The following is a 14,578-nucleotide window of genomic DNA, read 5'->3' as shown; positions in this document are numbered from 1 at the left end:
AAATCTAAATATAACGTTATATATGCTAATGTCTGATTGACTCAAAGCTTTTCTCACCTTTTCTTCAGCTCTTTCATAAGTTGCTGAAACATACAATCAAAAATGATATAAACTAATTGTTTAAGATTTTTGTACAGTTTTGCATTAGTATCAAATTAGTTAATGGAAATATAAAAAATGCCAACAACAATTTATTCACAAATTCATTTGGTTCAATTTAAAGTTTGAATTTAAGTTATTTTACCTTACAAGTATCTTCAGGTTAGAATATGTGATTCTCATTTACGTTTTCATTCTAATCATTTCTTCTGTGCTTATAACTGTTAAGGCAATGTCTGACATTTTCGATATTTTAATTTTATCTTTTTTTCCAAATGAATTCATAATAGCAGAAGTTACCTAAAGTTGTGATGTCCTTCTTTCAGAACATTTATTCACATCAACTGAGTCTTTCATTACATCATACCCACATGTTTGACAAATAAGAGTTAGCTCGATTGAATGTTCCATGTTTACGAAATATTTAAATATGGCCGTTATTTAAGGTGAATAAAAAAAGTGCGAATAAAAAGTAACCGGTCTTTAGAATAAACTTTAAAAAAGAACAATAAAATAAAGAAAACAAAAAATTTTACTTTCTGCAACAAAAAAAATCGTTTCACTATAATATAGGGGTCATTAAAAAACTGAGCATTTCAAGAAAAATATTTTACCTTTTAATTTAAAAGCTTTTGTTTAAAATCTTGATTGCAATAATAAAACTAATGATACAAAGTTTTTCTGTCAACTCTAAAACAAATCGCTACGGTTTAGAAGAAATTTGAAATATCAAACATAAAAAAATCCAAAATAGAGTTATTGAGCTTCAGAAAAAAATAATGGAAAAAACTACCCATTCATTCATGTTTTGCAGTTGTTGACTGCGACTGCTCAGAATAAAACTCCAAAAAGTATCAATTTGAAACTGCCTTGCAATTAAGACGTTGTACCAGTAGATATCCTCCGATATTGAAATGTATGATCGCTTCGCCACTCTCTTAACAGTGCGGTGGTTTCTTTCAATATTACGATTCCCCGAAGAAAAGTAAGCGGCCTTTAGCTTCAAACGTACCCCCTCCTCCAGCTTTCAAGAAATCTTTTAGTCTCTTCACTTTAAAATGCAGTGTTATTGTCTGTCAATATTTCTTCTGGTGCTCTTCTTTCGTAAAATATGGACTGCAAGTGTCGAATTACTGCGATGCTTCCCTGCTGTAGGTTGGATAGGTTAGGCAGTTGACGCCACAGTGCAAATTTTGAAGAACCACAGCAGGTTTATGAAGTTGTTGGTCAGTTACAGTTATCCAATTATTATTATTTACAACGTTTAAAATATCTTACCATCATTTCGCGCTGGACTTGATTCGGTGGTTGTAGCGGAAGTTGCCTTGGACAAAGGTCATCATATTGACTAATTCGGGTGCAAGTTGTGAACGTTGTGCCGAAACCTTGTTTCCGGCGGAACTGAAAACTCTTTCTGACGGTGCCACGAAGCCACGAAAGATAGCTCAATTTTGGCAATTTGACTAAGCCTCGGGAATGCTGATTCGTGTTCTTTCCACCAAGTCAGGAGATCCAATCTCTCTGCTTCTTCTTTCGTGGGATTTTACAGGGCAAGGTAGCTGTTGATTTCGTGGGTGATGTCTCGATCGGTAGCAGAGTCTTGTGCATCTGAGCGAGGTCTCTTTGCGTGACGTTTCGTGAAAAAAGAGCTGTACCCGGTCTTCTCTTTTGATTTTGCTGCACTAGTTTGAGGGACAGGCAAGCGTTCTTCAGTTGAATCGGATGAATGACTGGAGGATCCATCTTGTTGTAATTTGAAAACAGCATTGAAATGATCAATTGCCTCCATAAATTCTGGAAGGGTGCCAATAACGGATGGATCTCCCTTCAAACGGTAAACCAAAGCAGATGCCAGTTTGAAAATCAGATTTTGAGGGAACCGTCGATGAAGGGCAGAGGAAACTTTCGACTTCAGTTCTTCTAAGCCAAAGTCTTCTTCGGTACGATTCGGATAGTCCATTGGAAGCCCCAAGTATCCAACTTCTAGGTCATGATCAAAACCGCTTTGTTCCACGATATCATCATCTTCAATATTCAGCTGGGAACGATCATTGCGTTGGGTTCGCTCTGCAGGCCGGCATACTTGAATCAATTCGTCAACAGCTGGGGTTACTAGCGATAGCGTTAGGTAATGTTCACCTTGCAAAGCATCGGTAGCGGCTTTGAATGGTTCGAGAAATTCGAGAATCTGAAGAATGCCTTGCTTCTCTCTCTTCGTAAACATAAGATCTTGAAAGTCGGTTCCCATCAAGAGTTCATCAAGAACGACAAAATTCTCTTTCACGGATTGCAGCATAATGTAGAAAGAATTCCATCGAGTGGGGCAAGGCAGCTTCAACGAATTAGCCTTGCGGGGCTCACCTGGAATTAAAATTTAAATAACTAGGTTTCAGTCTTGAAACTAGCAATGAAAAAATGATATTTATTACATACCCGTCTTTGAAAGGTTCACTTGATCGTCCACCAATTCGTTGTAGTCGTGATCCTCCACCAAAATCCCGGACGTATCTCGCTCCGGTTCGTCATCGTCATTGCCTTCTTCGCCAAGTAAAGCTCGTTGCTCCGACCGGATGGCCCACGCTTTCTTCTCTCGAGCCAGATTTTCCTTCTGCTTCTTTTCAACATCACATTTCCGAGACTTGAAGTATTGTATCCCCTTCTTACTTTTCTTGATTAATCCGTCGAAACTTTTCACCTTCTCTATTCCATCCGCCATGAGGCACAAGTTGATGTTGTGTCCGAAACAAGTGAAATGGACGACCTCCATTAGGTTCAGCGCGGCCAGGATGTTTGCACCATTGTCGGACACCCAAGCTGACTTGTCCAAAGGAATCCCCCATTCTGTAGATAGTTTTCTTAGTTCAGCAGCAATATTCATCGCGGTGTGTCTTTCAGAAAACTGCTTGGCCGCCAAAACAAAGCCGCATTGCTTCCAGTTTGCATCGATGAAATGTACAGTAAGCCCAACATAGTAGAGTCGCCGATAATTATCGACCCACATATCAGTAGTGAGACAGTAAAATGGAGCTTGTTTCAGGTCTTCTTTTACCATTCGATGCAGCTGCTCGTACGGCTCGGGGATCAGGCTTCGAGTGAAAGTGGTTCGATGAGGAAGTTGATAGCGAGCTTCGAATTCTGACACCATGTTCTTGAATCCCGGTCCCTCCACGACATTTGGAGGAACGCCATCCCAAGTGATGAAATCGCGGACTGCATGGTCCAGCACTTTCTGACGATTGGGTTGTAAATATTTCGCCCGTCCGCTCGCAAACATTCGATCCACTGCGGCCTGATCCGGTGGGCCTTTCTTCAACTCGTTGGGATGCAAGTGATTCATGTGGTACATGAGGGTTGACGTGCCTGATGAAGATGCAAGTTTGCGTTCTTTGTTGTAGTTGAATATGATCCATCCTTCCTGTTCGTGGAAGTGGTTCCATACTTCAGCCTTTTTTGCTCTCTTTCGAGACTTCCTTTCTTCTTTTTGTTTGGCACAAGAGTTGTCAGTGACCGTAACCTGATCTTGTGTGGTTTCATTTTCAGAGTTGTTTTCCTTATTTGAGTTGTGTTGGTGGTCTACTTCTTCAGTCTCAAAATGAATATCACCATCCATAGCCTCGCTCTCTGAAGCCATTTGAATCATAGAAATTTAACCTGTGAAAACAATGAAAAGTATAATTATTAAATTACAAGCAAGACGAAAGATCACCAACAGTTTGTTTATCTTACTGTTTATACCGTGGATTCCTTGAATATCATAAAGAAAAGTCTTTCGTATTCAGGACTGTCATTCAGCAATACATACATAAGTTTTCACATCAAAAAAGGCCTTAAAATCTTATTAAATTAAAACACTCATACTACAATAGAATGTGATTAAAATACCTGTTCTGTGTTTTATTCAGCACATTTGTTATAAAAACACTCCTCAATTACTCAACAATAATTTAACGAGCACGCCGCTTTAACAGTTTTCCTAGTTTTTCCTCAAAATGCGTCTGCTAAAAAAGCGGTTAACCGCGTTAACCGCATTAACTGGTATATTTTTGTTGTTATATCGATAATGTAGCTAAAGTGGTTAACTGCGGTTAACCCGGTTAATTTTGGACCCTCGACGGTTGGTTAAAGTGGTCAATTGACTGGTAGTTAACTGGTTAGATTAACCATTTTGCACACCTCTGGACCACAGTCGATCAAGCTCAAATAACTTTCCCCTCTGTAATGAGTGGTATCCATGCCTAATCCTTTCCAATTTTTGTTGATTTCTAACTTCCCGTGCATCCAAGCAACGGGTGCTGTACCTATCGAATTACTTGTTTTACATCTTCCTTTGTTGAAGTCGTTAACTTTTTCCATCCAAAGTGCAAAGTTTTTCTGACTCCAAACTGTCCAGTCTGCTTGTATGTTTTCAAAACTTATTTTCTATCCATCAACGTAAATCCGGCACGATTCGCAAGGTTGTTAAGTTTTAACATTCTCATCCACCGACCAGGTATTCTAGTTAATGAGTCGTTTAAAGTGTTTTTGGACGATATTATATTAAAGTTGACCTCCAAGTTATTGTCGTCAACCAACTCCAGGAACAAGTCCACTCTCAGCCATATAAGCAGTTTAGGTGACGCTTTTGATCTCAGTCATAAATATTTGAACTTCAGATCTGTCCTTACGCAGCGATGTTGTGTCTTCAACAATGTATAGTCCAATTTCAACAAGAACTCCTAATTCTAAATAGCTTGCATCAACCCATACTTTACCCTCATCACTACGTAATTCCCATACTTCACGAGCAAGCTCATTTTTTTCCACCTTCTTTAACACTTCTTCCAACACACACCACAACCTCATATCATGGATTTCATCATCCCAACTACTTGTTAGAGAATATACCTTCCACTTGTAATGCTCCAAATAACGCGCAACTAACCACACACGGGCAACTGACTCACGAACTATTCACAAATGGAGAAAAGCGTCCTCCTCGATAATTTCTGCGACATTTACTCTAGCCGATTTCCTCTCGATTACATTAGTTTTCAACCAATCCTCTTCATGGCAAATCCGAGCACTCATGCCCTACTATAGAGACTGGAATTACCGAAAAACGGTTCCTTCGGTTAATTTCGGTTCCTAATTTGATAAGGAACCGATAACTTCGGTTCTTTTCGATTCCTTATTTTAGGCAAGATTCGAAATTTCGGTAAATTTCGATTCCTTATTTTAAGAAAGAATCGAAATAACGGTAAATTTCGATTCCGATTCTGATAAAGAACCGATAACTTCGGTTCTTTTCGACTCCTAATTTTAAGCAATAATCAAAATTACCGTAAATTTTGGTTCCAATTTCGGTTCTTAGCAGGAAATATCGCAAAAAATCGAAAATGCTACAAAGAATCGAAATTGTTACTAAGATTTGAAAAACTTGAATTTTTTTTAATTTTTATTTTCAAAAATACAGTTGAAATACAGTTGAAAAATACAGTTATTCTAAATCACTATCAGTGAGATCAGTGACACTGTCCTTGCTGCCCTTGCGACTACCACTAGCACTGCTATAAGCTACGCTAGTAGAACTATCACTAGCTTCAGTATTAAATAAATCTTTAGATGCATCATATATAGGGTTTTTTTTCATTGGTGATTTTTTCATTGGTGATTCAAGTACAAGTTTCCTTTTTTTAGCTCTTTGTAGTAGACTTTGAGACTGTGATTCATTTGGTTTCAAAAAACTTTTCATTTTTGTCTGTTTGGTTGATTGGGTTTGTGTAGATGGAGATGGTTGAGGTTGAGTCTGAGAAGGTGATGGTAGAGGTTGAGTCTGTGAAGTTGATAGTAGAGGTTGATCTTGAGAGGTGGATGGTAGAGGTTGATCTTGAGAGGTGGATGGTAGAGGTTGAGACTGATAGCCTGGTTCACCAGGGCATTTTTTGTCCCAGGACCTTATTTTTGATTTGACTAGTGGAAAGTTTTCTTTTATGAACATTATTTTTTGAAAGGTCTCTGGCTTCATATTGTGTCTTTTATCACTAATAATATTTCCTCCTAATGAAAATAGCCTTTCTGAAGAGCATGAAGTCACTGGTGGACACAAGTACTTCCTTGCCATAGCAGCTAGTAATGGCAGTTCCTTTTGATTGACCTTCCACCATTCCAAAACCTTCACATCCTTAGCTGGCTTTTGCATAGACAAGTACCTCTTAAATTCCATCTAAAAAAAAAATTTGAATTTGAATTTACCGCAAAGAATCGAAAAAATATTTATAAGTATCGGAAATATTTATAAGAATCGAAATTATTATTAATAAAAATGAATATCTACCTTTAGAGGAGGCTCTGATGGTCCTGCCAAAGTTGGTGCATCATTTCCATCATTTTCCATGGCCATTCTCTCAAAATCATCCATATCTTCATCTAAGTTTGACTGTGCAGAAGGTGATGAAGCCTCATAAGCCTCATTGTATTCTCTGGTAGTTGGATGATTGTCTACCAGTTGGTCTATTATTCCATCAAAATGATCTTTGTTGCCCTTGATTAATGTGATAGAATAACCTCTATAAAATGGATCAAACACACTTGCAAGATTAAAGTCATTAACTTCAGTGCCTTTATCTGGAATCCTAGTTTCCAAGTATTCTATAAACCTGGTCATTGCATCTTTAGCAATTCTTGAACCTGGAAAAGAAAAAAACATATAAATAATCTAAATTGCATAATTTGTTGATAATTATTCGAAAGAATCGAAAGAATCGAAATTTGTTGATAATTATCGAAATTATTAGTAAGAATCGAAAGAATCACAAAAAAATATTTTTTACCTGAAGTATTTTGTGTAACTGTCCTATGGCACATAGTAATCAATGAAAAGAGGTGTTGCTGGATCTTGTGAACTGTAGGTGTTTTATCTGAGGACCAAATCTCTGAGTATTCTTGACATTTTGCCAAGAAAGGATGAAGTTCTGCAATTACTTGAAAATCTTCATCACTTGGTATAACTATTGTCAAGTTTGCATTCAGGCTGTTATCTCTGACAGACTTCAAACCTTGCTCATTTCTTAACACTGACTTGAACAGCATTGCATTTGAATTCCATCTTGTTTGCACTGGTTGGATTAGCTTGATTGGATTACACCCTAGAGATTCACATTCTTGTTTGATTTCATACCAATCCTTAGTGCTTTGATGTGTCCTTTGAGCAAGTCTCTTGCACTTATCAACAATTACCTTAACCTCACCATTTTCTAATGTGTCTTTCAAACAATTTTTCAACATGTGATCAACACACACCAATTGCTTGTCCAATAAAGTTGATAAACTGACAGCTGCCTTCATGTTAGCTGCACCATCAGTCACACATGTTCTTTCTAGGTCAGGCCTTGCCAAGACTTCATATTTTGAAATCATAGTGTCTAATCCTTTGGCAAGTAAAGGACCTGTTTTCCTATTTAAATGAGCCTGGCAGTCCAAACTGTACTTTTTCAACTCAAAATCACTGTTGATGTAATGGAGTGTGAGAGATTCAAAAGGATCACCATTTTTTGCTGTCCAACCATCTGATGTAAAAGCTACACTTTCACATTCTGGTACTTCTTCCTCAAGTTGATTGGTTATTGCCTTTTCAACATTAAGATGAATCATGTCAAGCTTTGTTGTAGCAAGTGTTTTTGGTGTTTTTATGATTGCTTTTGGTGCCAAATAGTTCAAGAGCAACTTCATTCCTGGAGTTTCCACAATATTGAAAGGAAGATTTGACATGATGCAGGCCAGAGTGAGAACTGTATCAAAATCAAGCTGACAGCTGCTTTGTGAATCCCATTTAGTTATCTGAAATAATAAAAAAAATGTAAAATATCAAAAGGAATCGAAATTATCGAAATTACCGCAAGGAATCGAAATTACGTTAAACAAGACCTGACAACCTAATATATATGGGTAAGTTGTTGCAGTTTCTAGAGACAGTGCTAATCACTCTATCTATTAAAACAAAGAAGTTTAAAGTTAAAAGCCTTTAAAGTTTTGAAACGTTTGAAAAACACGTGTTTACTAAATCTACATGCACATGTTAGGTGACAGGTCAAGTCAAAAACTTTAAACCTCAATAACTTTGTTAATATTGAGTTTACAGCAAAAAGGACATTAATTTGGAATCATTAAATTGTTGTCTAGTGTGGAAATTTAACTTTTTATTAATTTACAGAGTTATTAAACTTTAAAGTATATTATAAATTTGGAAAAGGGCTCAAAAGTTTCTAATTGAATATAAAAATAGATTTCTAACATTAGTTTCATCAAAATCAAGCCCGAATTGGTAAATTGAGAAGAAAAAAATTTTCTGCATGGCCCAAACGGCGCCCAAAAGATCCGAGTTTATTTTGAAGAAATATTTTTTCTCAATTTACCAATTTGGGCTTGATTTTGATTCGAATATTTACAAATAAAAATGGTAAAATATTATAAAAACTTTTATTTAAGCTACTAAAAAATTACAATATTTTTCTCACCTTAACATACTCATCCAGAGTTACTTGAAGTTTTTCATGACCACCTTGCTGACTGGATGGTGGAGACTTTTTACTAAGGTTATCCACCCTTTTTTTACTAGTGGTTGTGGCTGGAAAGAAACCTCTCAAACTTGAAGATCTATCAAGCTCCTTTTCAACTTCCTCCCTGTCAGCAGCCAGTTGCACTACCTTGTCATTCTTTGCCTTAAGATAAGCTTTGGCTTGAATGGGATGCTGAGATCTGTATAAAAAAAGATTTAAATTAAATAATTATAGGGATAGGAATCGAAATTACCGAAATAATTGAAAATATTGAAAAGAATCGAAAAAATTGAAATAACTCCTATAGATGGCGCTATATTAAATTAAACGTAACAAACAGTATTACTGTTAGCTGTTACTGTATAATAAATAATAATCAGTGCTTATGTTTATTTAGTTATTCAGAACTATTTTTATTTTTTTATTTTTTTATAAAGTAAATCTTTACTTAATATTAACTTAAATTGCAAAAATTCTGAAAATATTAAAAAGAATCGAAATTACCGAAAAAATTGAAAAAACATTACTTACCCTAAATGTTTACTCATTCCTGATGTACTTCCATGGCAGCAAGTTAACACTGCTTGACATTGATTACAACTTGATTTATAAGTTTTCTTTTTGGTGACAGAATTCACTGTCACTTCTGGTAGTTTGGTAAAGTAATTCCAAATTGCATTATTAACTTGAGACATTGTTGTAAATTGTAATGTTGTTGTTGTTTGTAAGAGTTGTTTGTGAAACAATAAATTGTAACTGATTAGATTTTCACAAAACCCCACTATTTATACTGGTAAAGGGGAATCCCTTAGGGGAGGTAAATTAAATTTGAATGAATTTGAATTTAATTTCGCACACCATTATTAAAACGTAATTGTAATAAAAACGATTCTTTACAATAAAAACGATTTTTTAATTAATAATTGAAATTTACCGTTTTTATTACAAAGAATCGAAATATCCGAAATAATTGAAAATATTGAAAAGAATCGAAAATATTGATTATAACGGAAGTATATTATTAAAAAAAAGGTGAGTAATCAATTTACGGTTCTTTTCGATTCCTATTCTGATAAAGAACCGATAACTTCGGTTCTTTGCGATTCCTTTTTTTATAAGGAACCGATAACTTCGGTTCTTTTCGATTCCTATTCTGATAAAGAACCGAAGAACCGAAGAACCGTTTTTCGGGAACTTCAGTCCTTACCCTACTACCGTCATTCCTTTCGCCATCCCTGCTTTTAAAAACATACTTAGAAAAATGCTTTCTAGCGTATTCCATGTTAACCACTTTTTTTTATCAACAAAAATATCTTCTACGTAAGTCAATAATTGTTGAGTTCTTACCCATTCGTCTCCACTACCTCAAATTCTCAGCGTAGACGTCTAAATATCTCGTGAATGCCTCGATGAACCTATTGGTTTCTCTCCAGTCTAGCACCGGCCGAACTTTGTTTTTACTGCGTTAAGCCTCTGCCATTAGTGATACCTAGCCCATCGGCGGTCCTATCTTATGTTCACTATATTCCAGTAACCATCCTTGCATTCACTCCCGTAATTCGCTCTCATACTCTTGTTTAACGTCTTCCGGAACCGCGTAATGAGCTACTGCATCTGCAGATAAATTCAGATTTTTCTCTGTTTTTCCATATCCACCATATCCACATATCCATAGTCCACTCCATCGAACACTGCTTCGTGGTCCCGTTTCTTGATTTCAAGTCCTATTTTTCCTTCGTTTCTTACCATCATACAAACATTCCCCCTAAAACCTGCTAAACTTGACGGAAGAGCTGTAAGTCCTCCTAGCAACCATATTGAACATCTGCTCCAAATGGTTGAAAAACTCGCCACTAGAACCTGATCCCGTGCGTAGACATTGCTGGCCTCAACGGAAACAATTACCGTTCCAAAACATCTTTGAACATCGCCTCCAAATATTGTAACATTTACATCACTAGATCGCTCCAGTTGGTCGTTCAAAACCAGTGAAAAATAATCGTCGTTGATGATATTTTGCATTATTGAAGAAAACCCAGAGTTCTTAATATACGTAGTTTTTATCACAGGAATAATTTCATTTTGGCTCAAACTGGAACTGTTTAATTCCAAAAACACTTTTTTTTAGCAGCTTGAAAGGCTTCTTGGGATCTAAAGAAGTGGTGCTTGAATCTGGGATAAAGAAGTGTTGCTATTGCAAAATGGTCAATGGTTTCTAAATCAAAAAAACGTGCCTTCATTGCTTCCTTTAAAGCATTATTCATGCCCATCACTTCTTCGTCATCAGAGAGAACTTCAAATGACTACGGGATAGTTGTCACAATTGCAATACATGCACTGATGCAAGCATCTTTTCCCGATAGCAATTTGGTGACTTCTTGGAAAATCGCTAAGATTTTTACCAGCTTTTCACACAAGTTCCAATCCTTTACAGTGAACCCAATGCCGCTGGAAGGACGGATTAGCAGTGTGGTAGCAATTGTAGATTTCAAGTACAATTGTTGTTTGTAAAGCTCAGCATAGGAGTTTGAAAAAGAAGCATGAGTGCAAACCTTTTGACATTTTTCTATCAAGTTTACAGCACTCTGGAGTGAAAAAAGTCCTACTTTGATCACTAGTTGAAGTGAATGATTTAGACACCCAGCAGACTTGTAAACACACTGTGGGTCTTTGAAAGCTGTTTTTATATTTGCTGCATTGTTTCTTAAGCAGACTGTGATTTTGTCTTTTAGCTCCCACTCTTTCACAACATTCTCAAGTCTTTGAAAAATGTTTGAAGCAGTATGTTTTTTTATCAAACTTTGTACATGACAGGCAGAATTTGATCCGCTCCCATTTGTCTGAAATGAAGTGTGCCATCATGCCCAAGTACTCATGATGAAGGGATGACCAAGCGTCCAGAGAGATCGAAACAGTTTCAGTATTTTTTTCGTTAAGCATAACTTTCGTTGCAAGTTTACTCTTTTCATAGGCTGCATGGAGCATGCTAAAGTAGTATTTCTCAATTCCAATGCCAAAGTGTGGTGTAAAAACTACATGATGGCGTAAAAATCCCGGATTATTCACAATTGACCAAGACTGTAAGTGGAGGATAATCATTTCAAATATAGATCTATAAAACTTCAGACCTTCTTCGGAGTTTGAATCATTTTTTGAGATATTGTCAACCCAGCCAGGCATTGTAAATAGTAACATTTCAGTCCTCTGCTGTTTTGATCTGATGTAAAATAAGGGTATTGTTCTTTTTTTAATATTAGAAGGCTTAAGTTGATCTGAAGTTGGTATATTTTCAGGACTGCCGGTACACTCTAAAAAACATTGTGTTAAAACAACACAAGCTTGTGTGTTTCGCAACAAAAAACTTTTGTCATATATGAACAACATAAGATAATGTTAGTTCAGCATAATGTCTTGTGTTAAATAAACAACACAAGGAATTGTGTAGGAATCTAAGCATAATCTGGAGATTAACCGTACAGTTAATTTTTTTTATATTTATACTCATTTTACTAATAAAACACTTTTGAAAACATATTTTACTCGGAGCAACGTTGAACTAAGCGACTAAATAAAGTCGTGATGATTTTAATTCAAATTCTATATTATAAGGTATGCTTTCATTTTATTAAAAGCCTTATTAAAAAAAAAAAATACAAAAAGTATGTTTAGTAACTTCATTTTAACATCAGAACCGAATTTACATGACATATATTAGTATATACTTTATCCATATATTAAAATAAAGTATTATGTTTATAGTTTGAATATGAAATATTGAAATATATTTTTAAAATTCACTGAAAATATCATGTTCCTTTTTAATTTATGTAGTATTTGTGTTTTTTCTTAAATGCTTGTTGCACATATTATTGTCCATAATAATAGTATACTACTTCTTAATTTTGAAAAACACAAAACAAACAACTTACATATCCATTTATGTAAGTTGTTTGTTTTGTTTTTTTCAAAATTAAGTAGTAGTATACTATTATTATGGACAATAATAGTATACTACTACTTAATTTTGAAAAAAACAAAACGAACTTAAAAGTTGAAACAATACTTTTTGCCATGGCTAATTGATGGTCTGGTGGAGGATAGCTGAAAAGAATATTACAGTTTTTATATATACAGTCGACTCTCGATATCTCGAATACTTGATATCTCGAACTTTTGAGTATCTCGAACTTTTTTAGCGGTCCCATGGACATAACGTACTAGTTTAGGCTAAAATCCTCTCGATATCTCGAACCTCATTATCTCGAACTTTTTGGTATCTCGAACAATATTTTCGGTCCACAGGGCAATTTCCTCTCGTTATCTCGAACTTTTCAACATTTTTTTTTTCAAAAATGTTTTAATAAAATTTAATTTTTTTAAATTCCAATTTTCGAAAAAAAAAAAATTTTAATTCGATTTTTAAATTCGATTTTTTCTAAGAATCGAATTTCTGAAAAGTCTTCCTTTAATGTATAACTTATTCTTTTTGTCAAACGCAGCAACATGCCGCTCGTTAAACGAAAACTCACGAACAAATCTATAATAGAAAAATGCAAGGCATTAAAAGACCTAGAGACTGAGATGTCTAACAAAGAGGTTGCCAAAAAGTATGGAGTCCCAAAGAACACATTATCAACCTGGATTAAAAATAAAACCAAGTTATTAACCTCACTGGAAAAAAATGGCACAAAATCTAAACGGAAGAAACTTCGTAGTGGTAATTTCAAAAATGTAGACAAGGCCATATACACGTGGTTCGTTGCAAAAAGAAGTCAACAAGTACCAATTGATGGTACCATACTAAAAGAAAAGGCACTAAAATTCGCAGAAGCATTAGGAGAGTTGGATTTTAAAGCATCTGATTGTTGGTTTCATAATTGGAAAGAAAGGTCAGTTAAATTTTGTCAAATCTTGTTCAATTTTAATATAAACAAATAACATGTATCTGTTTATATTTAATTTATTTAGTTTTTTAAACGTGTAATTAAAATTCAATTATTCTGTTCCTATTTTTAGGAACGGCATCAGCTTTAAAATAATCTCAGGCGAAAGTGCCGCCGTGACGAATAATATGACTGCTTCGTGGAATGAAACTACACTTCCAACATTGCTTTTGAATTACAAGCTTGAAAACATTTTCAATGCCGATGAGTTTGGACTATTTTACCAGTGCCTACCAAACAAAACATACCATTTATCACGAGAAAAATGTTTTGGGGGAAAAAATAGTAAAGTCAGACTAACAGGCATAGCAGCAGGGAGTGCAACGGGAGAAAAATTACCTATGTTTGTTATTGGAAAATCTAAAAACCCACGGTGTTTTAAGCACATTAAACAACTTCCTTGCACATATAAAAATCAGCTAAAAAGTTGGATGACCGGAGACCTTTTTACAGAATGGGTAATGAAACTTGACTCATTTTTTCGTGCTCAAGACAGGAAAGTAGCACTCCTGGTGGATAACTGTTCTGCCCACCCACACATTGAAGGGCTAAGCAACATCAACCTAATACTTTTCCCCCCTAACACCACATCTGTCCTTCAGCCCATGGATCAAGGCGTAATACGAAGTCTTAAAGCTCATTATCGTCACAAAATTGTGCGTTTGTGTATCAAGGCTGTCGATAATAACGAACCCATGCCAAAAATTTCTATACTTCAAGCAATGAAAGATCTTGTTTCTTCGTGGAATGCTGTGTCGTAGGAGACTGTCATCAACTGCTTTAAAAAAGCTGGTATCAGCAAAACAAACAAGAGTATTGAAGAAGCTGATGATGATCATTCTTTTAAATTTTTGACAGAAGAACTTAACCGTTTGCGAGAGTTAGATCCTCGTGCCGTCCAAGAAGATCTCTCAGCGGAATCTTACATTGGTTTAGATTGCGATGTAGTAACCACCGGTTCACTTGCTACTGATGCTGAAATCATTGCTCAGATTTTAGACC

The 14,578-nt window shown here is 35.6% G+C and overlaps 1 protein-coding gene across 5 annotated transcripts in view; it reads left to right on the top strand.

Moving 5' to 3' along the window:
• LOC145191419 (phosphatidylinositol 3,4,5-trisphosphate 5-phosphatase 2A-like) overlaps positions 1-14,578 on the top strand; it is a 401,680-nt gene that overhangs the window by 242,152 nt on the left and 144,950 nt on the right. The gene's annotated exons all lie outside the window — the stretch shown is intronic.

This window comes from Hydra viridissima, unplaced genomic scaffold, assembly GCF_058129835.1.
Source record: "Hydra viridissima isolate aposymbiotic clone 2 unplaced genomic scaffold, HvirCarnegie_v1 scaffold_11, whole genome shotgun sequence".
Taxonomy (NCBI): Eukaryota; Metazoa; Cnidaria; class Hydrozoa; order Anthoathecata; family Hydridae; genus Hydra; species Hydra viridissima.
The sequence above is the reverse complement of the archived record's forward strand: the minus strand, read 5'-3'. Positions and strand labels throughout refer to the sequence as shown.